Below are 27,657 nucleotides of genomic sequence, written 5' to 3'. Positions count from 1 at the left end.
TGCAACAATAATATTTTTAAAAAGCTGGGAAAGGTTTGAGGAGGGGGGAATTTTTTAAGGGACGGTTGCTACGTTTTAAAATGTTTAATTGGCATATTATAAATGTGTACATGCCAGCTAATAGAAATAAGAAACTAATTTTAAAGAAAACTTATACACCTACCTACAACAATATTCGATGGAAAATCTAATCATAGGGGGAGATTTCAACTGGGTAACTATAAATTAAACCAGTCTAGCAGGATTGATAAATTTTACGGAAGTTTTTATGATCCATTAATATATATTAATACTGCAATAACCAACCAAAAGCTATCAGACCATTTCATGCTCACTATTGACCTAAAAATGAAAAAAATAGAAAAATGTGGGTCAGGACTATGGAAACTAAATAATAAGATTTTAAATGACAAAGAATATGTCGAAATAATAATTAAAAAAAGAAATTGAAACCGTCAAAAATGAAGAAAATATTAATATAATAATTGATTGGGATGTTTTAAAAAACAAAATAAAAGGAATAAATATTCAGTACTCAAATAGAGGGCGGAAAAACCCCAGAAAAAAAAGACAAACACGAACTCAAATTAGAACTAAGCAAAACAACAAACGACGATGGAGAAAGAAAAAAAAAACGATTGACAGACAAAATTAAAATCGTTGAAGAAGACGAAAATCAGGGGAGAATAATAAGGGCGGGAAAATTTACAGAGATCTACAACGAGGCAAAAAACGTATATAAGCGAGAAGAATTTAGAAAAGGGGGTGATACAATTTTAAACAATATCAAAATAAACAATGTAACCCATACTGTAAAAGAAGATATCCTAAATAATATTTCCAAATATTATAAAGAACTATACATCACACACCACACAGAACATATACTTCAGCACAATCGACAGCTACTTAAAAAATGTCGACTGTGAGATGACATCAGCAGTACATAGAGACCAATGTGATGATGTCATCTCAGATGAAGAAATCACAAAAAGTATATCAACACTCACAAAAGTCACCAGGGAAAGATGGACTCATCGTGGAATTCTACCAAAAGTTCCACGGTGAACTGACGCCGATCTTAAACGCCTTGTATAATAATATAGTTTTAAGTAAAAATAAAATGACTAAATCTATGAGGGAGGGAGTTATCACAATTATATACAAAGGGAAAGGGAATAGAGACGAGATTAAAAACTGGAGGCCTATATCACTTTTAAACACGGACTATAAGATTTTAAGTAGGATTTTAACAAATACAGTAAAGGGTAGGATAAACAAGATAATTAATGTAAATCAAACTTGTGGGGGAGGGATATACAAAACAATATTTTAAACATTAAAACTATAATTAACTACATAAATGAAACTGGTATGATGAGTGCTATGGTACTCTTCGACCAGGAGAAAGCTTTCGACTGATTTGAACAAAACTGTATAAAGAATGTTTTTAAAAAATTTGGTTTCGGACCCAATTTCCAAAATGGACCAAAATCCTACACACTGGGATAATTAAACGGGAAATGCACGAAAGAATTTGAAATACAACGATCAGTGATACAAGGATGTCCGCTATCAATGCTAGAATACGTAATGGCAATATAAATCCTACGTCACACGATAAGAAACAACCCAGATGTGCAAGCAGGGGCGTATTAACCATTAAGCAGACTAAGCACGTGCATAGGACACCAGGGCCAAAGGGGGCACCACAAAGTTGAGAAAAGGGTGAAAAGAAAGAAAGAAAAAAGAATGAAGATTTGTAAAAAAAACTGATACAACTAGTGCAAATTGATCATGATGTTCTGTTTCTTGATCATGGTACACCCTAGGGTTATCTTCTCAGGTGTACGTGGAAAAGAGGGGCGCGCCAAGATTTGTCAGTGCTTAGGGCACCAGTGAGCCTTAATCCGCCCCTGATTATACAAGGCATACAAATACCAAACCTAAAAAAGAATTAAAAAATGCTCTAACATGCATATGATTGCAACATCTTTATAAGAGAGGGGAAATGCTATAAGCGTCGGGTTCCAAAATAAACCACAACAAGCACGAAATCTTAAAAATAGTTAACTGGAGGGGCAACCACCCTGGATTATCGCCCCCCCCCCCCCACACACACACACACTTACTGAGAGACACTGTAAAGGCTCTAGGGGTTTACTTTGGTAATAAAAAAAAGAAGCTGTAGAAAATTATGAACATATTATCAATAAAATAAGAGAAAATGTGAAAATCTGGCCATGGCGCCATTACCTATCATGGAGCGGGCCCAAGTGGCCAAGACTTATTTATACTCAAATATTAACTACATAATTAAATCCATAGATATGGATAATACAATTTTAAACAAAACAGACAACGAAATAATAGATTATATATGGAATCATAAAATGCATCATGTAAAAAAAGAGACATTATATAGGGCCAAAAGTAGAGGGGGCTTGGGGTTGCCGAGCCCTCTACTACTATAATTAACTAACATAATCAATAGATTAAAAAAAAAATGCACTCAGACCCGGCTACAGCGTGAGAAGCACCGTACATCTACTGGTTCGGCTTCACCTTGAGAAACCGACCAGAGATATACAAAAATAACAAATTAATATAAAAAAATCGAAGTGCCACGCAAACATATGAGAACTAATTTTAAAATATAGAGACAAAACAGATTTATGCAAAATTTAATAAGTAAAAGTCACGCTTGGATTAGGGAGGAGGTAACCAAAAATATAAAATGTAGAGTAGAACAGGACAACTGAGGGGGTAAATTGGACAAAAAATTGGAAAAATTGGGGAAAATAAGATCTGTCAAAACACAAAGTATAATTTTTAAATACCTGCACAACACCTGGCTAACAGGCGAAGAAACAATCAAACATCGTATGCTGAGGATAATGCCGAAATGCCCTTTATGTAAAACAGCGAACTTCACCAAACTACATACGATTGTCCAATGTGATAAATCTAAACATAATAGGATAAAGTTAATAATGAAAATTTGCAAAAAATATAAGTATAACAAAAATAACATTTTATTCATAGATTTAGACTACGAAAACAAAATCGTTCTAAAATGTATAGACTATATAGTAACTACGATGATATCCTGTGGACAGGTGATAAAGATTTTTAAATAAGATACGTGGTAAAAATAAGAATATTAACCACAACAAGAACTCAGCACGTCTTACGACGAATAGATACTTACCGTCAGGTTGATATAACGCAATTGATGTTGGAATTGGGGGAGAGAGGGGGAGGGAGGAATAGGTATTACAGACCGAAGGGTAGCGTAGCGCAATTGCGAGCTGATGCCATACCCATACCCCCTCCTCGCACCCCACAACAGCCATATTTCAAAGAAAATTTCAAATTCTATTTCAAATATTTCAAAGAAACCCATATAACTTTTTTTTTTAAAAGAGAAAAGGGAAGAAAGGAAGAATAAAAGAATTTTGTAATTTAATTTTTTTTCTTCTTTCTCTGAAAGAAAATTCTAAAGACATATATAGGAAGGGATACAGGGAAAATATAAGGGGGAAGTAAATGGCGATGACATCATGGGGCTAAGTCACAGGGCTCAGTGAAGTGCATAGGCCCATCATGAGTCTTTGAAAACACCCAATGTAGAACATAAACAGACAAAATAAAGACACAAATACATACTGTATAACACTTAGTTTAAAACCCTACTAACTTCTCCCGCACTGCATGGTTGACCACTATAGAATAATGTGGTCTCATAAATACGTTTGGATCTTTCAATAAAGCATAATCAGATAAACTAAATAAAGGAGGCCTAACGCGACCCAGGAAAAACACATAGAGAATAAAGAAGCGTGAACCTTGGATCGAGCGTAACCTACCTATCAACATCTTTAAAGACTATTATGAGGAACGACACATATTATCACTCGAATAATAAAATAGGAAATTATTTTTTTTAAACAAAGTCTAAATAGTACACCATTCCATCGTCAAAATTAGAAAACCATAAAACAAATTAAAAGATACAATATAACATCATAAAGGAAGAAATACAACTGGGAAAGATATTTGATCTATACTTGCTGTCTCAAACATAAAGAAAATATAGCATACACACAATATAACACCATTACATATAGCAAACACTGAGACCTAGGCGACATATAGCAAAGGTTACAAAACATTTCAAGGGAATGAACTTCGAGCAAGGTGAGGGAAACCAGACTCGGACGAACAACCCTTTAGATAACACTATGGAAACATAAATACCCCATCAAAAATTCTAAAAACTAAATTTTTTATATAAAATTTTGTTTTAATAAAACGTAGAACACATCTGAGGGGGAAATACACAAATATAAAATACTTTTTATTTTTTTTTGGGAAATGGGGGCATCTGTCCGTTGCCCCCCCCCCACTCCCAAAAAAGTGTGTGTGTGTGTGTGTGTGTGTGTGTTATTATACCCATTACATTACTTGCAAAATATATATGGTGCTGACATTTTCGGCAAGAGGGAGACCTACCGATATTCTGCATATAATTATTTTAATGTTTTTCAGAGCGAGAGTATTGGGGCCTGATCTGTTCAATATATTTCTCAACTGATACAGCAGGTATAATCAGAGGCGTAGCGGGGGGGGGGGGGGGGGGGGGAAGGGGAGTACATATGTCCCCGGGCGCCAAGGTACAGGGGCGCCAAAATGAGGCTTACAACGTTACATTATAATAAGTAAACAAGGGTAATATTCAAAAATGTGATTAAACGGGGAGGGGGCTGGGGCGCCAATTTTATAGTTCGTCCCCGGGCGCAAAATATCATAGCTACGCCTCTGGGTATAATAGAGACCCCCCCCCCCCCCCCCGAGTTTGCCACAGAGCGCTCGTGTAATATACGGTTTAATACAAAATACATGATTGTGGGCAGGAATATACAAAATTTGGTCGATATACATGATCGTTGGTATCTATTCAAACGAGGGCCATGAAATACATTAGCAAATTCCTACAGTATTTTAAGGCAGGCGATTACGAATTATTTAAACGACGTTTTTCATCTGTCACAGATTTTATAATCATTTTGAAGTGGCTGCTTTATCTCGAGGAAAACGAGCGGTAAGTGTTATACAAAACAAAATCTTAATAGCAATTTGATCACTTTTGCGTCATTTGACAGTAAGAATAGTAATAAATAGAGGATAATTTCTTTTCCTACGTTAGGCCTAATACCTGGTATGTTTTTTAGTGTGGTACACACACAAAAAACAACCCCAAAACAACACTAACAACATTTTAAAAAACCCACAAAAACGAGTGCCGTGCCGAAGCCACGGGCTAAAATGCTTTATTATCATTTTTTTTTATTTATAGCATCAATCACAAATTGAAATATATACAGTATTAGCGTTGGAAAAGAAAGTTTTCTTTTTGTTATATTTTTTTTTCTCACCCTAGCGAAACACTTTCTGCAAATGACCTTAATAAAGAAAAATAATAAATTAACCTAAACCACTTTGAATGTCGACCGTATCTTTTATTTACACGGCATCATGCGCGGAAGAAAATACCAACTGAACCGGGATTTCAGACAGCAGATGAATTGAAGTTGATTCATTGAACATCATTAGCAATTGTACAATCAAACAGATGCAACAATGAAAAGTGGAACTATGAAAAATCGAGAATGTTAGATTTGCGAAGGATTTATTCCGAATCATTGTCTGCTAATAGAGAATTCATGTCAGTTGCTGTGTCGGCGATGCCCACACAGCGCGCCGTCCAAATGTGAAGTTGCGTTTTGCTGACAGACATAACACTGTGCCATAATTTATCTGATGGCATGTAAAGAAGCTGCTTAAATTATAGTATTTAAAAGTTTCTTCATTTTGTAAGAGCTCAAGAAATTAATTCTGGTTTGAAAGACAAGATGACGGTAAAACTCAGAAGACGTAGCTGTACAGTACCGTTGGTGTTGGAGACGTCATAATAAAGGTAACTGCGTTAACTTCGCTTTTTGTTTGGTAATTTGTTGGATATTATCTTTTGCTGATCTTCTTTGAGCTTGGAGTAAATTTTACATTCTGAACATTTTTATTTGCACTTATCTGCTTAATATGTATTGCTGGGATATCATATAGAATATGAAGTCAGTATAATGGTACTATATTACATATTTGAATGATAAAAGACTGGTAAATGATATAATGATAAACTACAAAATAAATAATTTGCCCAATATCCCAAATATGTTAATTAAAACAAACATTGAATGTAAATTCAGATATAATGAGCAGTTGTAAGAAGTAAGAAATAACATTTTATCCATTGAACCTGTTATGTGTTATCATCATCAGTTTTAAAATAAACACATGGAGACAAGTTTGCTTAAATTCTAAAATTAACACACACACACACACACACACATATGGTATTTTAATCTAATACAGAAATGGTGACATGATATATGCAGACCAATAGTTTTTTTCTTCTACAGATATAAATTAAAAAGCCTAATTCTGAGAGTTTCACCTACAACATTCATGATGGGAAAGGGCCACTAATTAAGAGCTGACATATGTGGAAGAAAAATACCATCCATGTTGAAAAGGGCTAAAGGTAATGTGAGAAAACATAATTTATCAATCTTATTTAACATTATTGTTGATATTTTATCTCAACTGGTCAAAAGGCTAAGTGGGTTTATGTAATGGTCCAGAGTGTGTTATTTATTTCACATCCCCTTCTGTCTTTCAACAGTAAGAAATTAGCTACTTTGGAGTCCATAGTTCTGATCAATTTGTTTATATAAAACTTGGTTTTGGGCTTAAATCAACATCTTGGATAAATCTAATAATGAGCAAAATCCAAGTATATACATGTGATCATGTATAAGATTAGTTGAGTTTTTTAACCAGCCTAAAAGCCATACTTCCACAATATAGGCTAAAATCATTAAGTTGTCCTTGAAGTTTGATGAGTGTTAACCATTAATAATAATAAGGTGATCTTTCATCTGAGTATGTTACCACCGTATGCAATATTTATACATGTAGTGCAGTTTTTACTAAACGTAGAATACATGCTTATATAAATGAGATCTAGATTGAAGAAGTGAAGATGCATACAAATACATGAGGTTATAACCACTACTGCTGATTCAAGTTTGATCATGCTTGGCCATTGGGCTTATAGAGTCAAGTTTCACAATGATGCTTATTATGAGTGTGATAAAGGTATGGTAGTGAAGTGACCTTGCATCTGATTGGCAGAGTTTCTTATGATTTGCACAACAGTGTTTATGATCCAATTTAGATCTGACTTGTTTAATTATTTGCTTGTATGTCTGAGGCTATAAGCAAAATCTATGCATATAATGTGGTGGTTCTACATCTCACTAGCCATTCTTGCTACTGCTCTTAAAACTATTTCTCATTAATTTCATCAGACTTGGTGAATAGATTTATCTCATCAAGATATAGCAAAAGAGCAATTTTGTAAAAAAAATATTCATTCATATTAAACTCAAATTCTGCATCTGATTGGTTGACCTTGCAAATACTATAAGGGCTCTATTTCTGACAAAAAGATTATTTTGATCTAATGTAGCAGAAATGCTTATATGATCAAAACATTGAACATATTTGATGATATATAAGAAATAGTTTTTCATGCAAATTTGATAAACATTGATAAATCGGTTCATATCATTAAAAGCTTGGAAGAGTTTGATTACATGTGAGACCATCACATATTAATCATTCTTTATTTAGAGAATTATTTTTGTCAGGATTTAGTAAAATATGTAAAATCAATATGGACTGGTTTTGTTATGTACAGCAACACTAGTTGTTTACTGAGTACTGAGGGAATTGGAGTAAGGCAAGGGTACATTGCAGTAGGTAACCTGGTTGACTTGATAACAGGATTTTAACACAAACATTTTTATCAGGAGTCTAGCATACTAACCATTGATTCACTGCAGATCCTGCCCCCATTAGTTACCTTTTAATACATAAAGCATTTGGGTTTTTTATGTCACAAATCCCATAGGGATTAAAATTAACATCATAGGTCTCACTGGATAGTTTCGTATTTTGACATCCCTCTAATTTTTAAGGTAGAAGGCATGAACCTAATTATCACAAGCCTAGCATTTATAAATTTACACATAAGCTAAATCTATAATGTGGTTCAGATTTACTTTGAGTTAGGCATGGAAATAGGTTGGCTTGTTGGTGACTGCCTGTCACAGTTAGATGAGCATTGGAGATCATATGCGTAACTTAGTCTGCAAATGAGCTGCCGACTTTTATTTGTGTCTGCTACAGAGGTAAATATAAAAAAATCTTGATGGTAGAGGGGTGATGAAAAGTATGCTAATTTGTTATAGTACTAGTGAACTTTATTCATGCATAAGGCACATACTGATTCTTTTAGTTGCCTTGTCACAGAAAAATATTGAAAATAGCTATTTCTAGTAAAAAATGAATGTAAAATGTACCTGCATCCTTTGACCCTACCAGAACCAAACTAAAAGCTCAAATTTGTGCAGCTGCTTTTGCTCATCACAAACATAATTGGGAGTATAACTGCTAACCCTACCCTCTAGCACACATTTCATTCATTCATTGGATTAAAGTCACGTGCACCTTTCGGTATGTGCGACTGTTTAGTTTGTACACGTTTGTGTACTTTTTGAATTTAGCGATTAACTTATACAATGCCCCCAAGCAAGCAAGCCGAAGCCCAGGTGCCCCAAAAGGTCCCGCCCAGGCTCTCATCGCTGCAACCTTCTCCATCGTTGTACTCCGTTGGTGGTCTGTTTCTGCATCCTGCATCTCCTTCCTCTCTCATTTCAGGCAGTAACCGAAGCACACCAGCAGCAGTATTATGAAATTTTCGTTGCAATCAATGCCCAGTTCCCTATATTTATTGGGCTATTCCTGTACTATCTTGCCAAACATGTGATTGTCACATACGCTTCAGATATTCCTGAGTTGTGAATTTTCCTATCTTTTGTAAGGTCTATTAAATTTTGTGTACTTTGCGTACTTGAATTTTCCGAAAATTTTTTCACATCTAGTAGGCTTTTAGTAGCCCTTTATTTTGTTTTGGAGATCTCAATTTGGTTAAGTATTTCGTACGTGTGGCTTTAAACCAATCAGTGTGTTTCAGGGCCAGTAAGTTGTTGGTCAAAAGAGGGCTTTCGTGGGTCAGAATGAAAGCCCTATGTGGTAAAATTTGTTTGTAAAAAAGAAAAAAAAAAGAAAAGAAAAGAAAAAAAAGGTGGGTAGGGAGTGTGTATGCTATATTTGTGTGATGGCTATAGACATTTTTGTTCGTTTTTCTGCTTTTCCCACATATCCCGACAACACACATTCACGCTCACTTTCTCATTCACACTTATAAGTAGATGTGGGGGTGGGTGGCCTTATTTCTTTTGTTTGATTTCGGGAAGGCAATTCTTTTCATACTGGGGGGTGGGGGTGGTTTGATTATTTGAGGCATACTCTTTTCATTGTTTCTGCCTTCATTCCCCAAGGTCTGCAAGTGTCCTGTTCTTTCTTCTTTTACTGCCTTAGGACGTTTAACTTCATCCTGTGCCTTTTCCTGCTCTTCTTTATTTCAGCTCTTTCTGCCTTATCCCGTGTCCGTTTCTATTTTGGTCTTCTCGTCCTTTTGATACTGCCATGTTCGCCGTGAGATGTTTTCTTCGAGGGAGGTGGTTTGATTGCCTTTGTTTCCCTTCGCTTTGACCACTTGGCTATTTACCTGTTATTTTTGTTTAGCTTAGCTATTTGTGATTTATTTTAATGTATATTTTTTTTATTTTTATTTTTTTTATATTTTTTTAATTTTTTTTTGATCCTACGGGACCTAGCATGCCGTTATAATTCCGAAACAGTGATTTTGTAATATTTTGTCCTTATCTGGTTTTTATTGTTCGGGTTATGATCGGCTGTGCCAGTCTGTGAACCCACGATACCGAGCCGGCCGTCACAATTCCCAAACAGTGATTTGTAATATTTTGACTGGTCTTTGATTTACTTTTTAATATTTTTTTTTTTGTTTTTTGTTTTTTTTTTTTTTTTTCCTTTTTTTCTTTTTTTTTTTTTTTTTTTTTGAACCTACGGGGCCTAGCATGCCATTATAATTCCAAAACAGTGATTTTGTAATATTCGTCCTTATCTGGTTTTTATTGTTCGGGTTATGAGCGGCGGTGTCAGTCTGTGAACCCACTAGCCCGAGCCGGCCGTCACAATTCCCAAACAGTGATTTGTAATATTTTGATTGGTTTTTTTCTTTTTTGGTTCGATCTTTTAGGTTTATTGGTTTTAATTTCTTTACATGGTCTCTCTTTATACCCAACCCTTCATTCGGTTTAGATTTGTCCCCTTTTGCCTATTTTGTTAATGAATGTCATGATGTTATTATAGGTCATTCCTATGTTATTGTTTTTTGCCACAAGTAACTCCGGGTATGTCCACCGTTCTCCTATTTGTTCCTGTTGAGATTTTAGTTCGGCCCTTTCCTGGTTGTATTTGGGGCATATATTTATTAAGTGTGCGATTGTTTCTGGAGTTGGGCAGTAGGGGCAGTTTTCGGTTGGTCCCCTTTTTATGTGTTTCCCTGCGCATCCTGCCAATAGTGTTTTACCTGTTCTTATTCTATTTATTATTGTTATATCGTATGGATTTTTGAAGGTCGGACTTTCGACTTTTCTACTTACTTTTTTCATCATCGTGTGTATTAGACTGTTTGCATCCGATTTTTCCCATAGCTCTTGCCACATGTCATTGATCTTGTCCCATGTTATTGATTTCAGTGACGCTGTATGCTATATTTTGGGCTTTTGGTTCGTTTGTGGCGTTTTTTGCTTCTGCATCTGCTTTGTCATTGCCTGGGATTATGGATGTGAGAGGGTATCCATACGAATTCAACGTGTTTGTTGTTTTTTTCAATCTCTTTAAGTAGCGATCTTGCATGATTAATCATATTAGGTCTGCTCTTGGATTGGTCTGTTGCTAACGATTGTAGTACACTGTAAGAGTCGCTTAGAATGACTGCCTTAGTTGTGGGGTATGTTTTGACGTATGTTAATGCCATTAGTATTGCCATGAATTCTACCGTGTATATAGCGCATTGGTCTGGGAGTCTTTTTCCAACGGCGACATCTAATTTTGGGATCACTATCCCTGCTGCAGTTTTATTTGGATTTTTGGTTTTTGATCCATCTGCGAAGATTTGCGTGTATGTCTCGTATTTGTTGTCAATGTACGTTAGTATTGATGCTCTTAGTCTTATCGGGTCATTTTGTTTTTGTCCTAGTTTACATAAGCTAAGATCTATTTGTGGTGTGGGACAGGTCCACGGGGGGTCTGGGTAGTACCTTATTTTTTCTGGGTTGATATTTGCGATTTGAAATTTCCTTTTTAATTCTATAATTATTTTCCCACTAGGTATTTTTTTATTTTTTCCTTTTGTATCGAATGGTTTGTCGCATGCTAAGAGGGCTTGTAGCGTGAGGTGGTTGGGTTGGTGTATTGATATTCGAGTCGAGTATCGCAGCATCAATTCCTTCCGCCTTAGGTCTAGCGGGGGTTCTCCTACTATTATTAAGATATCTTGTGTGGGGGTACCATTTAGGACGCCGGTGCATACCCTTAGCGCTTTTGATTGGACTGTGTCTAGTTTCTTTAGTAACGTGGCATTCGCCGCTCCATATACCTGGCAACCGTAGTCCAATTTTGCTCTTATAAGTGCTCTATATAGGGTAACGAGTGTTTTTTGATCAACCCCCCAATTCACCCCTCTGAGGTTTCTGTGGAGGTTGATGTCTCGTTTGCACTTCGTTACGAGTTCTTGGATATGAGCTGCCCACGTGAGTTCGTGGTCGAATACCATACCTAGGAGTGTCGCTTGTTTTTCGAATTTGATGGGTACCCCCTTTAGGGTTAAGTTTGGAGTGGGTGGGGGGTGGCCACCTCCCGGATTGAAAACTATGCCTACTGTTTTTAGAGGTGACAATTTAAATCCCCATTTATCTGTCCAATTTCCTATATCGTTTAGTCCTTTTTGTAAGTGCTTGGTCGTTTCTCTGCTGGCTGGGTTGCCAGTTTTCCATACGGCGCTGTCATCGGCGAATTGGGATAAGTCAAGGTGGTTGGGTTTTACCGCTGTTTCCAGGTCGTTTATCATTATATTAAATAAAGTTGGGCTGATTACGCTTCATTGTGGCGTGCCATTTTCCAGTTTGTATCGTTCGGAGTAGTCTTGTCCTAGTCTGACTTGTATCTTTCTATCGGTTAGGAAGTTAGCAATAAATTTGTATATATTGCCAGTTATTCCGTATGGTTTAAGTTTACTTATCAGTCCCTTAGTCCACATTAGATCATATGCTTTTTCCATGTCTAAGAAGATGGCTATAACATATCTGGATTTTTAAAATTTTTCTCTAGATGCTAATTTGACAGCGGTTTCTAGTCTCATGAGTTGGTCTATTGTGCTTCGGTAGTTGCGAAACCCGCTCTGTGTATTAGCTAGTAGTCCTTTGCTTTCTAAATGGTATTTCAGCCTGTTGTTTACCATAGTTTCCATTATTTTACATATATTGTCTGTTAGTGATATGGGCCTGTATGATTTTATATCGCTTGAGGGTTTTCCAGGCTTAAGAATCGGGACCACTACTGCCTTTTTCCATCTTATAGGTATGGTACCGGTTTCCCATATTTTATTAATGAGGTTAAGTGCAATTGTGACAAGTTTTTTGGGTAGGTTCTTGTACATTTCATACCCCAAAGTATCCTCCCCGGGGGATGTGGTCTTTTTGCCGGCGAGGGCCTTTCTCCATTCGGCTTCTGTAAACGGAAGGTTTAGTGGGCCATCATTATTTCCTGCTTCCTTTATGTTGTCAGAGTTGCTTTCCTCAAATTGCCTTTTATGATTTTTAAACTTATCCTCTAAGTTGGTATTGCTACACATGTTGGCGAAATAGTTTGCGAATAATTCTGCCTTATGTTTGTTGTTTTGTCCAGGTATGTTGGGGGTTATTGATTTAGTTTTGCCTCTCATTTTTTTAATTCTTTGCCACACCTCCTTCGATTTTGTGTTAATATCTAGTTTTGAGCAGAATTCTCTCCATGAGTTTTGTTTAGCTATCATAATAGTTTGTTTGGCAGTTTTTTCCTTTTCCTTGTAGTAGTTAAAGTCCCTATTATTTTTAGTTCTTTTGAATTTGTTTAGAGCTCCTTTTTTCTCTTTAATTGCTATTTTACATTCATTATTCCACCAGGGCACCGTGGGTTTGGGTGCTACTCCTTTAGTTTTAGGAATTGTTTCTTGGGCCATTGTGTTAATGGTTTCTATTAATTTGTCATTAAAGGTGTCAATGTCCCGGTGATATATGGTTTCTGGGTCGATTGAGTCACCTATCTGTTTGAACCTAATCCAGTTGGCCTGTTCGTATTTCCATCTTGGTGTGAAGGACGCTTTATTTTGAGGTATTCTAATTTGTATTTCTATATTTATAAGGTAATGGTCACTTCCCATAGGGTCGCTTTCATCAACTTGCCAATCAGAAATGCCTGTTAATCTTGGTGTGCATAGAGATAGGTCTATTGCTGATGTGTGGCCTGTTCTGTCATCTATCCGGGTGTGCATTCCGTTGTTTAGAAAAACTAAGTTGCATTTTTGTGCCCATTTTTCTACAATTTTTCCTTTAATGTCCGTCTTTTGACTCCCCCATAGTTCATTGTGCGCATTGAAGTCCCCGCATATTACCACCCATTCTCCACAGTCTTTAATCATTTTGATTGTTTCGTCTGCACTTAAATTGCGCTGCTCATTTGTTTCATAGAGGTTAACGATTAGTACCTGCTTAGTTTGAGCGGTTATTTTGACTATCTGTATTTCGAAGTCATTGGGCGGTCTACTATCTGTTAATTTATGCATTTCTGATGTAATTCCATCTCTAACAAAGGTTGCTAACCCCCCTCCTCTTGCTGTGGGGGATCGATGCTTTAGGTATTTGGTGTTGTAGCCTATGATGTTTGGGATACGTGAGGTATCGTTTAGGTGGGTTTCCTGTATGCATATAACATCTGGTTTTCTTTCCTGTTCAAGTATTTTGTTATTTAGTTGGTTAGCGTGGGCCCTAAGGCCGCGTGCATTCCATTGCCATATTTTGATTTCTGCTCTGGAATCCATCTCTAGTGCAAAAAGTCTTAATAGTTTGTTTAATTTACTGTTGTTTTCGTTTTATGCGTGTTTCCTACCAGTGAGGGTGCTACCTATTTATTTTGTTTTTGGTATCCTGATTTTTGTTTTGGCCTGCTTATAGTTTACCCCATGGGAGATCATATATTCGACTATTAGGGCTTCTCTAAGAGCCCTGGGGCATTCTGCGTGGTTTGGTTTGTGGTTACCACTACAGTTAGCGCAGTGCTGATTGGTGGCGCTACATGTTTTCCGGTCTGGGTGGTGAAGACCACATTGATTGCACCGGAATAGGTTTCCGCAACTCTTTGAGTAATGCCCCCAATTTTTGCAGTTGCCACAGAACCGTGGTTTGTTTTTGAAAGCAAAAATATTTTTAGCCTCGAGTTTTTCGGCTATTTTGATAGTTTCTGGGGTGGCGCCCTTAAAAAAGAGTACCACTGCAGTGCTATCCTTTCCCCTTCTTGTTTTTAGGCGGATTGCTTTCTCTACTTCCTGTCCTTTACTCCTTATGTAGTCTACTATTTCATTGGTTTTATTTTGAGTTGATACGTATATGACTCCTTTGTTGTGTGTTTTTGGGGGGTTTGGGTCTATGTGTTGTTTTGTTCTGTTGTGTCTAGTGACCTGAACATTTATTTGGTCTATTCTTTCAATTTCCATATATTTGGCAATCTGTTGTTCAGTGGTGCATTTGATTATCAGCAAGTCGTCTCTAGTGCTTTTAAGCGTGAATTCTCCTTGGTGATGTTTGTTCAATTGCCATGCTATGGTTTTAAAGGCTAACTTCGTTATTTTGGAATTTACTCCCTTGACGAAGAGAGTCAGTTCAGCGGGGTGTTTCTTGTTTTGGATATTTTGCAGACTGGTCTTTTTTCCCCTGGTGTTTGTCTCTTTAGCTGACTTTGTTTCGTTGTCCATAACCGGCTTGCTGGGTCTTGTATTCTGACAGTTAGTGTGTTCCTTATTCTTTCTAACTGGTATTTGGGATTTGGTTTTCCTATTATTCTTACCTTTTGTTGAGTCGTGTGTGACTGCTTTATTTGTGGTAGGGTGAGGGCGTTCTGTTTCATCTAGTAGGTTCTCAGTTTGAGTCCCCTGGCTGCTAGTGTTTTTAACCAGCGTGGTCTGGGTTGTTTTTGTGCTTGTTGAGTATTGTTCCTCAGTTTGGGTACTCATGTCGGATGTAGTTTTGCGGTTACTCGGTAGATTGTCCACATTCTCGTTTACGCTTGGTGACAGGTAGAGTCTACTCATCGAGTCAGTTGGGGTCGAGTTGAAAATTGGCGTTAAGAACTGTATCTGTCGTTTTTCTCTTGGGGGGATGAGACTGCTTCGGAGTAAGTTTGCCTTAGTTTATCTGCCTTTAGGTTGACCAGGCAGCTGAGATAACTATTTGATGATGTGACATTAATTTTGTTGTTATCCATCTTGAGTTTCTTTATTTGATGTAAGGTATATATGACGGGATATTTCTTTAGTTTTAATCCTGGGTTTGTTTTGATTTCTTGCAATTTATTTGAGTTTAATTCTAGCTTAAAGCTATCTGTCTTAACTATACTTTATTCTACTTAGTACTATGAAAAAGCAACAGCTGTAAGGGGATATGCAAATAGCTTTTATTCTGATTTGTGTAATTAATTATTATATTACTATTATCCAATTTAAACTTATTGAAAATTATTTTCTAGCCAAATGGTCAAAGTAAAAGGTTTTACTTACCCCGATCCAATTTTCTTTTTAAGATCTTTAGAGTTTTTAAATACAGCCTTCTAATTATACAAGTTTCATTACATTGGTCAATAATTAGTCACATGTGATGACACTTGTAACTAATCAAACCACAGCAACTGAGAGCAGACTAAGCACTGATATTTATATGGTACAGTGGCAATATACAGTCTGTCTGCCGCAACACATGAAACAAACTGGACAAATCTGAAAGCCTTGACTTTATTTATCTGTATGGTAGAACAGAACCTGAGTTGAAAAGCTTTTAAAGAAAGACCTTGATATCAAACCTAATAATAACTGCAGGAGTTATATTATGGATAATTAACCATTCTCTCAGTTTCAAACTGGGCATTCCATCCCATGGGGTTCTAAACGTAAACCAAGTGTAACTGATATCCTAATGAACTGTAAAGACCATAGCAGCACAACAGCAGGGGACCAGGTATGTCCAGATCCAGAAATCACAGACCAGTTTCAAACTGATGATGAACCACATAAAAATTACACATCTGCTAGAACTTATGTTATGAAGATAACTTAAATTGCATTATTATTAATCCTCCTCCTCACATTCATAATAATTGAGATGCATCATATATGTTTTATTGTAAAATAGTTTATGCAACATAATTCAGTGAAGACCTTTGCTGCCAATTTACCAGTGAACCATTTGTTTCAATGAACATATTTTATGTTGTAACAAGGAGCATCATTTAAACATTATGATACACTTATCATACCTGTATATGAAATCTTAATACTAACACTTATACTTGCAATACTACTACTAATAAAAACACCTGCATTGATAATTTGATTATGTTCAATTGGACTTGTATCTAAATGATCACCAGCTGTATGAAAAGACATATTTTAATATATAGATATTGGATGGAATACTAGTTACCACAATTGAATAGTCATATGATAAATGATATATTATTTTAAACAATTTATATTTGCAGTGAAACATACTTTTACATTATTTTCACTTAAATTTCATTTATAGAGCAGTATACTCTGCATTCATTAAATTACTGAAATGGTTATAATACAACAACAAATACTGCAACTTCCAGAATCACAAAAATCAAAAGATATAAACAAAAACTTCCCTACATGTATCAACAGTTGTCACTTAATAGACAGAACTCTGAAGATTTAGAATAGGATGTTAACAAATTAGGTATTCAAGTTAAAAAGAAAAAAATACCAAGTAAGCTTACTACCAAAAAATCAAACAATAACAGTGTTTAGTACATTCCCAGGAAACAGAATATATGATTTTTCTTAACTTGATCTGATACATCTTAAATCTATAGAAAATGATTCATATTGTATGACTAAAATATTATGTAAACAAAAATTCCATCACTTTTTTCAGATGCAACATGCATACCCCAACCCATCCTTCTTGATCATAAAGTATACCAGCATTCCACTATAAGATGGGGAGCTGTAGTGGCTCAGTGGTTAGCTTTCTGGACCTGTGAAATAAGGTAGGTTCAAATTCTACCATCAGACCAACCTGGGTTAGCTACCATGGTGTGTCCTTGGGCAAGGCACTATACTTAAAGTGCCTTGGCACTAAATAACTTACTTGTGTTGGTTTACCATAAAAGGCCAAACCAAACACAAAAAAACAACAACTTTAAAATATGAGTTTTGTCAATACTAAGTAATTGAAAATCATACTGAAGAAATGTTTTTGTTAATATAGATTAATGGATCTAAAAAATCTCTTTCTTCTGCAGGAGTTTAAAATGTTAAATTAAAAAGGTCATGGTACACATTGCTTTGTTCGTACACATCAGGCTCCGTAACCCATATCCAACTAAAAATTTTAGTAGAGTCTGAATAAAACATATTTTAATCTGGATGATAATATTCTTTCTCCATTCATATATTACACCACCAAGATTGATCCAAATAAGATTACATTTTACTATAACACTGAGGATGAGTATGCCTCTTAACAACTTACAAATGTGGAGAGAATGGAGTTAAATTGAACTTTGATTTCTTTTCAACCATAGCACAAGATGATCATTTATTATGAAAAAACCTGAATAAAGTTGGAGTTCATAACCATGACAGTCTTGATACAATATAAATTCAATATATTATTGTTGTCTTGAGGTATAGTTCTGTATATTACAATCTCACACAAGATCAGGGTATATTTTAGTACCATACAGTTAATTCGGGATTGTATTAATACCTATTCTGGTGAATGAACATTAAATAAGATTTACTATTTTGGAACCAGTTGCAATAAAGTTTACTAAACAAGAGAAAATATGACTTTACTATAATATCTAAAATGTAAAATCTGCAAACAGAATACTTGCTTGACTTTACACTTCAACTATATCATAATATTTATTTGAAATGAATTTATACAAATGGCATTAAATTTGGTTTCAGGCTGGTAATGACAATGGTAGTAGTGAATAGGGACGGTCTAGGGACTAGGGAACTTCCATGTTAAAAAGGGTATATCCACTCTGGGGACTATGTAATTTAACATGGGAGAAAAAAAAAAATATCCATTCTAGGGACAAGGGGAATTTAACATGGGAGAAAGAAAAAAAACTATTCACTCTAGGGACAAGGGAAATTGAACATGGGGAATAAATCGTGGGACTGTCTTGGGACTAGGGGAAATGGAACAGGGTCGGGACCCTATTTTAATAAGGTCCCGACCTGATGGGTCTATGAAAATGGAACAGGCGAAAATTGAAACAGGGAGGGGTCTCTATTTTTTTATTATTTTTTTAAACAAAAAAATAAAAAAAGGGGTAGGCAATTGAAAGTCAAGATCTTTTCGAGAGATAGGAATGGCCCTGAAAAGGGCCTTTGGTTTTATGTTAATATACCCTTAACATAAAGGGCATCTGTGACATCTTCTTCTTGACCTTAGGCTGTGCCTGACTGCAGGACCATAGATTAAGACTCTTTTGAGGCATCCTTGATGCTCCACATAAGATTCTTCGCATCCACAGGCTGGTGTCTGTCCTGTGGATAACTGTCCAGTTGGATCGGACATACATTGATATGTCCGTCCGGAACATCATCGAAGACACAAGCGTTGAAGATTGTACATCGGTCCACATGTTGGGGTGCTGAGTAAAAGGTGAAGGAATGCAGTGAACTGTACTTATTTATAGGGGGAGGAAGGATTGAAACGGATTGAGTTTGTTGACCAATCCAAACACGCGTTACAAAATTCAGTCAGCCCACGTCCAATCCGAAGAGAGCAGTCTGTGACGTCACATAGTCTATATAGATTCGCTAGCGCCTGTGCGTAGTCAATCTAAGCGACAGTTTTTCAACATGACGGAAACTCAGAAAACGATCAGTTTGGGTGCACTGATGGTGGAGACTACCCAAGGGAACCCAGACTTACTTTCAGAAGAGGTGAATTGGGATTTTGTGGATTTTTTTACCTTGCAAGAATTTGTTCCTGAACCTTCGTCACCTTCTCCTTCATTACCGCACATGGAAAATTTTAGACAGAGACAGAAAGAAGAATTGGAGAAATTTATACAACAGCAAAAGGAAGCGGAACAAGCTTTTCTCCTACAGCAACAGCAGCAAGAAGAAGAGGTAAGAAAAAAACAAGAAGAAGAAGACGCAGCAGCAAAGAAACAAGGGTGTCAAAATCAAACGGTCACGGTACTGTTAGACATTTTAGTTAAGAAGTCTGAAACAGATGTATCAGACTTCTTTATTACGGCCGAAGAGAATACGACCTTCCCAAGCTAAACACTCCAACCCTGTGACTACGCCTACTGCACCATCCTTAGTGATTTCAACGAAATCATCATCAACAGTACGCAGTCCAGAAGTAGGCCTTGGCCATGGCAAAGGCTTAAGACAGTTAAAGTTGATTGTTTAAACTCACCCCTTACACCAAAAAAGGCCCTTTTCAGGGCCATCCACGTCTCTCGAAAAGAGATAGGCTTTCAATTGCCAATAACTAAAAAAAAACATTTTACCCAATAGTACCTGTCTGTGTATGAGTGTGCGTGAGTGTAGGTTCTTATTTTAAAATCAAAACCCAAAGACACTTACCTTTTATAATTAATTTATTCTTTTATAAATATTTACAATTCACAATTCACAACAGAGCACTTTAAAAAGTTCATAGACTTATTCTGTCTCATTGTTCACTCTGTTTTTTTAATTTCTTCACCGTCATAGTCTTTTCCTCCTCTTCCTCCTCACTTTCTTCCCTTCTTTTCTTCTCCTGTTTCTTTTTCTTCACCTGTCTGTTTTCTTCCTCTTCTTCTTCCTCTTCCTCTGAAGAATCCCTCTCTTCTTCTGACTCCTCTTGTTTCTTTTTTGGGCAGTCTGGTGACCAATGTCCTTTTTCTTGACAATAATAACAGGTATCTTGACTTTTGTCTCTTCTAACCCCTTTTTTTTCTTTTTTGACGGTCTGGACACTCTGAAGACCAATGCCCTTTCTTCTGACAGATATAGCAAGTATCTTGACTTTTATCTTGAAAGGAAGGAGAGTAGTCCCTCGGCTGGTCTGAAGAGAATTTTCTAATGACCCCTCGCAAAGCTCTGATGAAACGTTCAATCTTGGTAGTCTCTTCCATTGTTGTGCTCAGTTTGAGAGTGAAATGAATAGTGAAAGGACAAGACACATACCCTTTATATACGCTGGTCTGCTATGACTATAAATTAATCCATGGTGTTTAAACTTTAGTCATTTGACTTTTTGCTATCGAGATGAAATGATCCAATTCATTTGAGAAGAAAGAAGAAGAAAGTAAGAGGCAGAAACGTGATCTATCGCCTCGTACTAGGGCTGAAGTCTTGGCACAAATTCATGCCAGTGATTTTGAAGAGGACATGAGTGAACCAGAATCCAAACCCTCTAAACAAAGTTTACCACCCTTAGTCAACCCTGAAAAGTACTATGACATTCGAGAGACGGAAAAGCGTCCCTCTAGAAAATTTAGAACTACGGCTTACAAATACACAGTGAAGTTTAAAGATTTCAAGTCTGAAGTACTGTTAGAGAAAGCAAAAGGGTTCATCACCGACATGTGGGATTCTTTGCTCACCACACTCAAGCGACAATGTCAACCCAAAGAAGATGATCGCTTGAGACTTTCCATACAACATGACGGCTTGAAATCCCCTGTTTGGATCGAGTTTAGCAGCCCTGCAGAATTGACCACTTCCAAAGTCATGGACAAGATTCAACACGTGCAACAATCTAATGACCAGTTTGACATCACCGATGGAAAAGCCACACTGGACATGACCCACGTCTCTCCTCCTCAAGGGACCGGACAATGCAGAAAGACCTTATTGGTCAACAACCTTCGCATTACCAAAACAAGTCTTGTCCAAATTAACAATTTTCAAGACCACATGTGTTTAGCCCGAGCCATCGTGGTGGGATGAACCTATGCCGACAAGAACGACACGGTAGAATGGAAAAGAGCCTGGGAGAACATTCGAAAATCGAACCGAGCCAAACAACGAAATGAAGCAGAACTTCTGTTACAACAAGCATGCCTGTCCAAAGACACACCCTGTGGCATTCCTGAGATGCAAAAATTGCAAGATGCCCTAGCTCCACGATACACCTTGAAAGTGCACCCTCAAGAAGTGCGCGGGTCTCTGTTGTTTCGAGGGAAAGACTTTAAGGATGGAAAATACATTCACCTCTATCATCACGATGACCATTTCGATACCATTACCACTATCACTGGATTCCTGGGATACAAATATTACTGTGAGAAATGTGACTTATGATGGTTATAATAATCGAGAGCAACACAAACATTGTGGATCGAAATGCTCAGGATGTTTGGCCTCTCAACCCTGTCTGAGCGAAGGGCAAGAACCAGTGCATTGTCCTGCTTGTCTGCGCACATTTGTCAGCCCTGCCTGTTACCAACAACATCTGAAGATGCAAGGTTCACAGAAGAAATGTGCTTGTCAACTCCTGAGATTGTGCCCAATGTGTGGACAAGGTCTATGTATCAACAGTACCAAGGCACACGTATGTTCAGGAAAGAAAAAATGTCACATTTGTCACTGCATTGTGGACTTGGAACACCAATGCTACATACAAAAATACCAATCCCAACCAGAGAAAGAGGATGGTCACAAGAAGAAGAAAGGCAATTTCATCTTTTTCGATTTCGAATGCATGCAAGAGATCAGTATTCACATTCCTAATTTCTGCGTGGCTCATCGAGCGTGCGAGAAGTGATTCAAGAACCTATCTTGAGTTATTGCCCTCACTGCAGTAAGATTCCTGGAGGGCGTGAAAAAATCTTTCAAGGACCGAACACACTAGCCGATTTCACACAATGGGTCTTAGACCCCATCGACAAGACGTGGAGCCAAGAGGACATCGAACATTATTATGGAGATTGTCATTGTCATGCCACGGTGATGGCTCACAATTTCTCCGGATATGATGGACAGTTTCTTTTGAGATGTTATACGGAACGTGGCATCGAGCGTCCTAAAATCACTTTGAACGGAGCCAAAATCATTTTCATGCAAGTGGGACAAGTGCAGTTTAAAGATTCGATGAGCTACTTAGCCATGCCTTTGAGTCGAATGCCTAAAATGTTTGGAATGACAGAAATGGCTAAAGGGTACTTTCCACACTTTTTCAATACAGAAGCCAATCAACACGCCGTTCTACCCCATTTGCCTCAGGCTCACTATTACGACCCTGACAACATGCGTACCGAACGAGAAACTTTCTACGCTTGGTACCAGGCTCACGCCTCTGACCCTTTCGACTTTCAGGAAGAAATGCTAAAGTATCGTCGTTCCGACATGGACATTTTACGGCGATGCTGTGGAAAATTTCGAGAACTGTTCATGGAACACGGAGGGGTTGATCATTTAAAAGAGGCTTGCACCATTGCCAAAGCGTGTTCCTTAGTCTACCGACAACGATTCATGCTTGAAAACACTGTGGCTGTCATCAGTCCTCAAACGACCAACTATGTCAAACGTCAATACTCGGTCAAAGCCCCATGCTGGTTGCATTACTTGTGCGACAAGGAAGACAAATGGATTCAGCATGCCCGCAACGGACAGGGCGAAAGATCATCGGAATGCATTCGGTCAATGGCTGGGACTTAGAAAACCCCAAGATCATGTACGAGTTTAACGGTTGCTTATTTCACGGATGTCCCGTCTGTTACCCTGACCGCGGCACTAAAAATCAGTTCTTACAACGAACCATGGAAGACTTGTACCAGGCCATTTGTCAGCCACGCCTAAAGTTAGAACAGGAAGGATACCAAGTGGTGGAAATGTGGGAACACAAATACAATCACCGTTTGAACACCGATCCCGAGTTTAAACGCCTCATGGAAAGTTACCAGTTCATGGACCCCCTGAACCCAAGTAATAGTTTGTACGGAGGAAGGACCAATGCCACCTGTTTGCTGTACCAAGCTGACGAAGAGAAAGGAGAAGAAATCATATACTTGGACGTGTGTTCACTGTATCCCTACGTGTGCAAATATTGTTGCTTTCCTGCAGGGCACCCACAATTGTTCACCGAACACATCGACCTAAAAAACATTCGACAATACGAAGGCTTGATCAAGTGCAAAGTTTTGCCTCCCACGAACCTATACCATCCTGTCTTACCTCGCCATTGCCAAGGCAAACTTATGTTTCCTTTGTGCCGTACTTGTGCTGAAACGTGCAACCAAGATCAACCTTGTCATCACACCCAGGAAGAACGGGCCTTGACGGGGACATGGGTCAGCGTAGAATTGTTCAAAGCTCTGAACATGGGATACCAACTGTTAGAAGTGTACGAAATTTGCCACTTTCCCAAGACACAATAATTCCACAAGGGTGACCCCACGCAGAAAGGCATTTTCGCAGACTACGTGGATGCCTTTTTGAAACTGAGCAAGAAGCCAGTGGCTATCTGTCCTGGTGTCACACTCCCGAAGACCAAAAGACATTCAGAGAGAAATTCTGGGCACAAGAAGGCATTACTTCAGATCACATTGAGAAAAACGAAGGCAGGCGATCGTTTGCCAAAGTGATGTTAAATTGCTTGTGGGGTAAAATGGCACAATGACCGTGTTTACCCAAGACGGAGTATTTGACCGAACCTTCCCGCTACTTTCAGATGATTCACGACAAAGCCAAATTCATGAAACACGTGGACGTCGTTCGTGAGGATTTGATCTTGGTGAATTACGAAGAAGATCTGAACTTTGTAGAAGATGACCCCTTTGGAAATGTCATCATTGCAGCTTACATGACAGCTCATGCTCGCTTAAAATTGTACGAAGCTTTAGAACTGTTAGGGGAACGTGTCTTGTACTTTGACATGGACAGTTGCATTTATATCGATCACCCGAGTCAACAACACCCTGACATCGAAGGAGACCGTTTAGGAGCCTGGACAGACAAGCACCCCGATGACAAGATTCTAAGTTTCGTTAGTGGTGGTCCCAAAAATTACGGCTACGAATACTGGGCCAAACAAGGAGAAGTGCACACGAAGTGTAAAGTGAAAGGACTTACTCTGAATTATCGTACCAGTCGAGTGGTCAACTTTGGCATATTGAAAGAAGCCTTGCAGTCTAGAGATAGTGACCACCTATCAACCCAACAAGATTGTACGTTTACCCACACACCACATCGTCAGTCGACCCTTGGAAAAAGTCTATCAAATCGTGTAGCAGAAGCGAGTGCGGCTTCCCACCCACTTTACTTTGCCGTATGGACATGTCGGTATAAAACATTGGTTGTAAGAGGATAGCCACCCACCAGAAGGATGACTTCGCCGCAGCAAGAATCGAGTGAGAAATCCAGTGAGAACTCCAAGTTCAAACCCTACCATTTTCCAGTCTTCTTACCTGACTATTGTGATTGTGCCCGTCGATTGGACATGTTTCAAAAATGGCCTACGGATAGGGAAGGATTACCTTCTTCGTATGTTTTAGCTAGAACAGGATTTGTCTACTTCGGACCCGAGTCAGGATTGGGATACGAAGTACAGTGTTTCGCTTGCGGACTGAAGTTACGAATGGATCTATGTATCTACAAAGATTCAGCTATTCTGGAACATACTCGATGGTCTCCGCACTGCCCTTACCTTTCAATGGCCTTTCCACCCATTAAACTACGGTACAATTATGACGGTACCTTAGAGACGGTACCTTCCAAAACTAGACATAAACACATTGCATCCTATTTCATTGTTGTTTCTTTTCCACATAATAGCTTATTTTTTATAAAATGTTAAACTTTACTAATCTTTTTTCAAGATCACTTTAGTTTGCAAAAATACATCTTGTCATTTATTGGCATTCTACATTGAATTTTGTAAACTAGCTATAAACCTGACCTAATTACTCAACTTAACTGCTGACAGAAACAGTCTACAGTAAATGTATTTCATTTCTATAGCTCGATGGATAAACATTACATCTTTTAAAGCTGTGCACAGAATAGGCCGACATATCACGAGTCAGGAAAACATGGGGGTGGTATCCCCTGTGTCCAAAATTAATATCATTTTGAATAGAATATTCTAGTGACAATTGCCTCTTTTCAAATGGTAAGCATTGCTTTTTTTTATTTTCATCAATCTGTCAAATTCGGTATGCATTTTGCTTTAATATTTGAGATGGAAACCTTAGGTGCATAGAAATGTCAGACAGCATTGTACATCATGGATGGTGTCCAACATACTTTTATGATCATAAAACAAAATCCCATTTTTTAGTTATGGCCACTGATTTAAAAAATATTCATCCAAGCTAAATATAATAATAATAATAATGAGGACTTTGTATAGCGCCTAATCTTTAGAAGCTCTAAGCGCTTTGCAACATTAGACAACATAAAAACATACACAATGATATGATTACAAAAACAAACACCATGAAATTAGAAAACATAAAAAACATGCTGAGAATATTTAAGGTAGTTAACATTATTAAGTCATTAAGTTTGTTTTTGTAGTCAGAATAAGTAGTTTTGAGAGCACTCTTGAATGGGATCACTGCGTCTTTGTGTCTAAGTTCAGTGGGCAATTCATTCCATGTTGCTGGGCCCTGGTATGCAAAAGAATGCTGTCCATGTGACTTTGTTTTCATAGTGAGAATAATGAGTATATGATTGTCGGAAGAGGAGTGTAAGTATCTTGCTTGTGTGTACACATAGGTGAGGTCGGATAGGTATGTTGGACTAGAGTCTGTCAGTGAAACGTAGCACAGAGAACTAATGTTGTGTTTGATTCTGGATCGAATGGATAGCCAGTGTTGGGTACAGAGCAGCGGGGAGGTGTCCTCTGATTGTGGTACTCTAAGTATGATCCAAGCAGCTATGTTTTGAACTTTTTGAAGTCTCTGCAGTAGATATTAAGATGAACCAGACAGAATTGAGTTACCATAGTCCAGTCTTGAAAGCAGTAATGAACACACAAGTGTTTTAGTGGCATCAACTGAAAGATATCTGAGAATGGAGCTGATGCGTCTCAGCTCAAGATACGCAGCCTTGCATATGTTCATGACATGTTGGTGCAATGTGAGAGTACTGTCCAGAGTAACACCTAGGTTTTGTACTGATTGTGTGAATTTAATGTTGGTGTTGCTGATATTTATTGTGTGAGGTAAAGGATGTGAATGAGAAAGTCTTTGATAAGTAAGTATGGCTTGATTTAAATTGTGTTTTTCATGTGACTTGCCAGAGATTTTTAAATGAATTGATAAAGTAACTTGAGACACATTTCAAAGTACATGTTTTAAAAATATTCCATTGATTATTGCTGGCATTTAGAAAAATGCAATGCATCCTTTGTTGTGAAACTTATTTTAAAACATTGTATTACTCATGCAGAAGCCTGCTTGAAAACTAATGGCAAAGCAAAGGCAAATGGAATGGAAGAGACCATATCAGAGACCCTCAAATATGCACCCAACCAACGCAGAATGATAAAAAACAAGGTAATCCAAATGACTCTTATTTCATCAATATTGGATTCAGTTTCGTCTTTTAAAGCATAGTATTTGCAAAGCGGATGCATTTCTAAACTGATAACAAAATCAGCTTATCCTATTGCCCAGGACTATCAGAGCTAGAGTCCAGCTAACTACAATATGCATATATCTTGTCTGATCGGACAAGTGCCTCCATTTGGAATTTTTATTCACATGAAATATTTGGATGAAATAAATTCATCTTTGTGCAAATTGATTGCACCATCCACTTGCCAGAAATGACAAGTAAGTGCAAAGTTATCTTGTATCATGGCTTAACGATAGTAAGGGAAGCACAAGTGCAGTGAAGAAAATTTCATACATTTTTATAATGCTGATTAACATGACTTCTGCATATGTAACTAGTGCTGAGATGATATGACTTTATTTAAGCATTACAATTTTGTTTTAATTTGCAGGTGCCTGAGCAGAAGAAGTAATAGATAAACTTTACAGTGGAGTTGGAGACTGATTCTGATTCATAATCTTAATTAAATCTAGAAAATAAACATTAAAGTCATATTAAAATATCTGTTGTATTGTTTCCTTCTTTCATTTTTCTCTTAAAAACAAATGTCTGAACCTTTAGTCTGTAAATTCAGTGGATTCCTTATCAGCCCATCTACTTTTACTTTACACCATGCTACTTTAAAAAAAAAATGAATTATCCCCATTGAGGTAGGTCCCCCCAACCCCCCACCCTACTTT

The 27,657-nt window shown here is 37.5% G+C and overlaps 1 long non-coding RNA gene across 1 annotated transcript; it reads left to right on the top strand.

Moving 5' to 3' along the window:
- The first annotated feature begins 5,598 nt into the window (after positions 1 to 5,598).
- On the top strand, positions 5,599 to 27,657 carry LOC149799966 (uncharacterized). Its single transcript, XR_016420932.1, has 5 exons — positions 5,599 to 5,980; positions 6,483 to 6,604; positions 17,322 to 17,436; positions 26,810 to 26,916; positions 27,369 to 27,657. It is a non-coding gene; the product is annotated as an uncharacterized LOC149799966 (long non-coding RNA).

Source organism: Sinohyriopsis cumingii, chromosome 5 (genome assembly GCF_028554795.1).
Source record: "Sinohyriopsis cumingii isolate HCF-2022 chromosome 5, ASM2855479v2, whole genome shotgun sequence".
NCBI lineage: Eukaryota > Metazoa > Mollusca > Bivalvia > Unionida > Unionidae > Sinohyriopsis > Sinohyriopsis cumingii.
The sequence above is the reverse complement of the archived record's forward strand: the minus strand, read 5'-3'. Positions and strand labels throughout refer to the sequence as shown.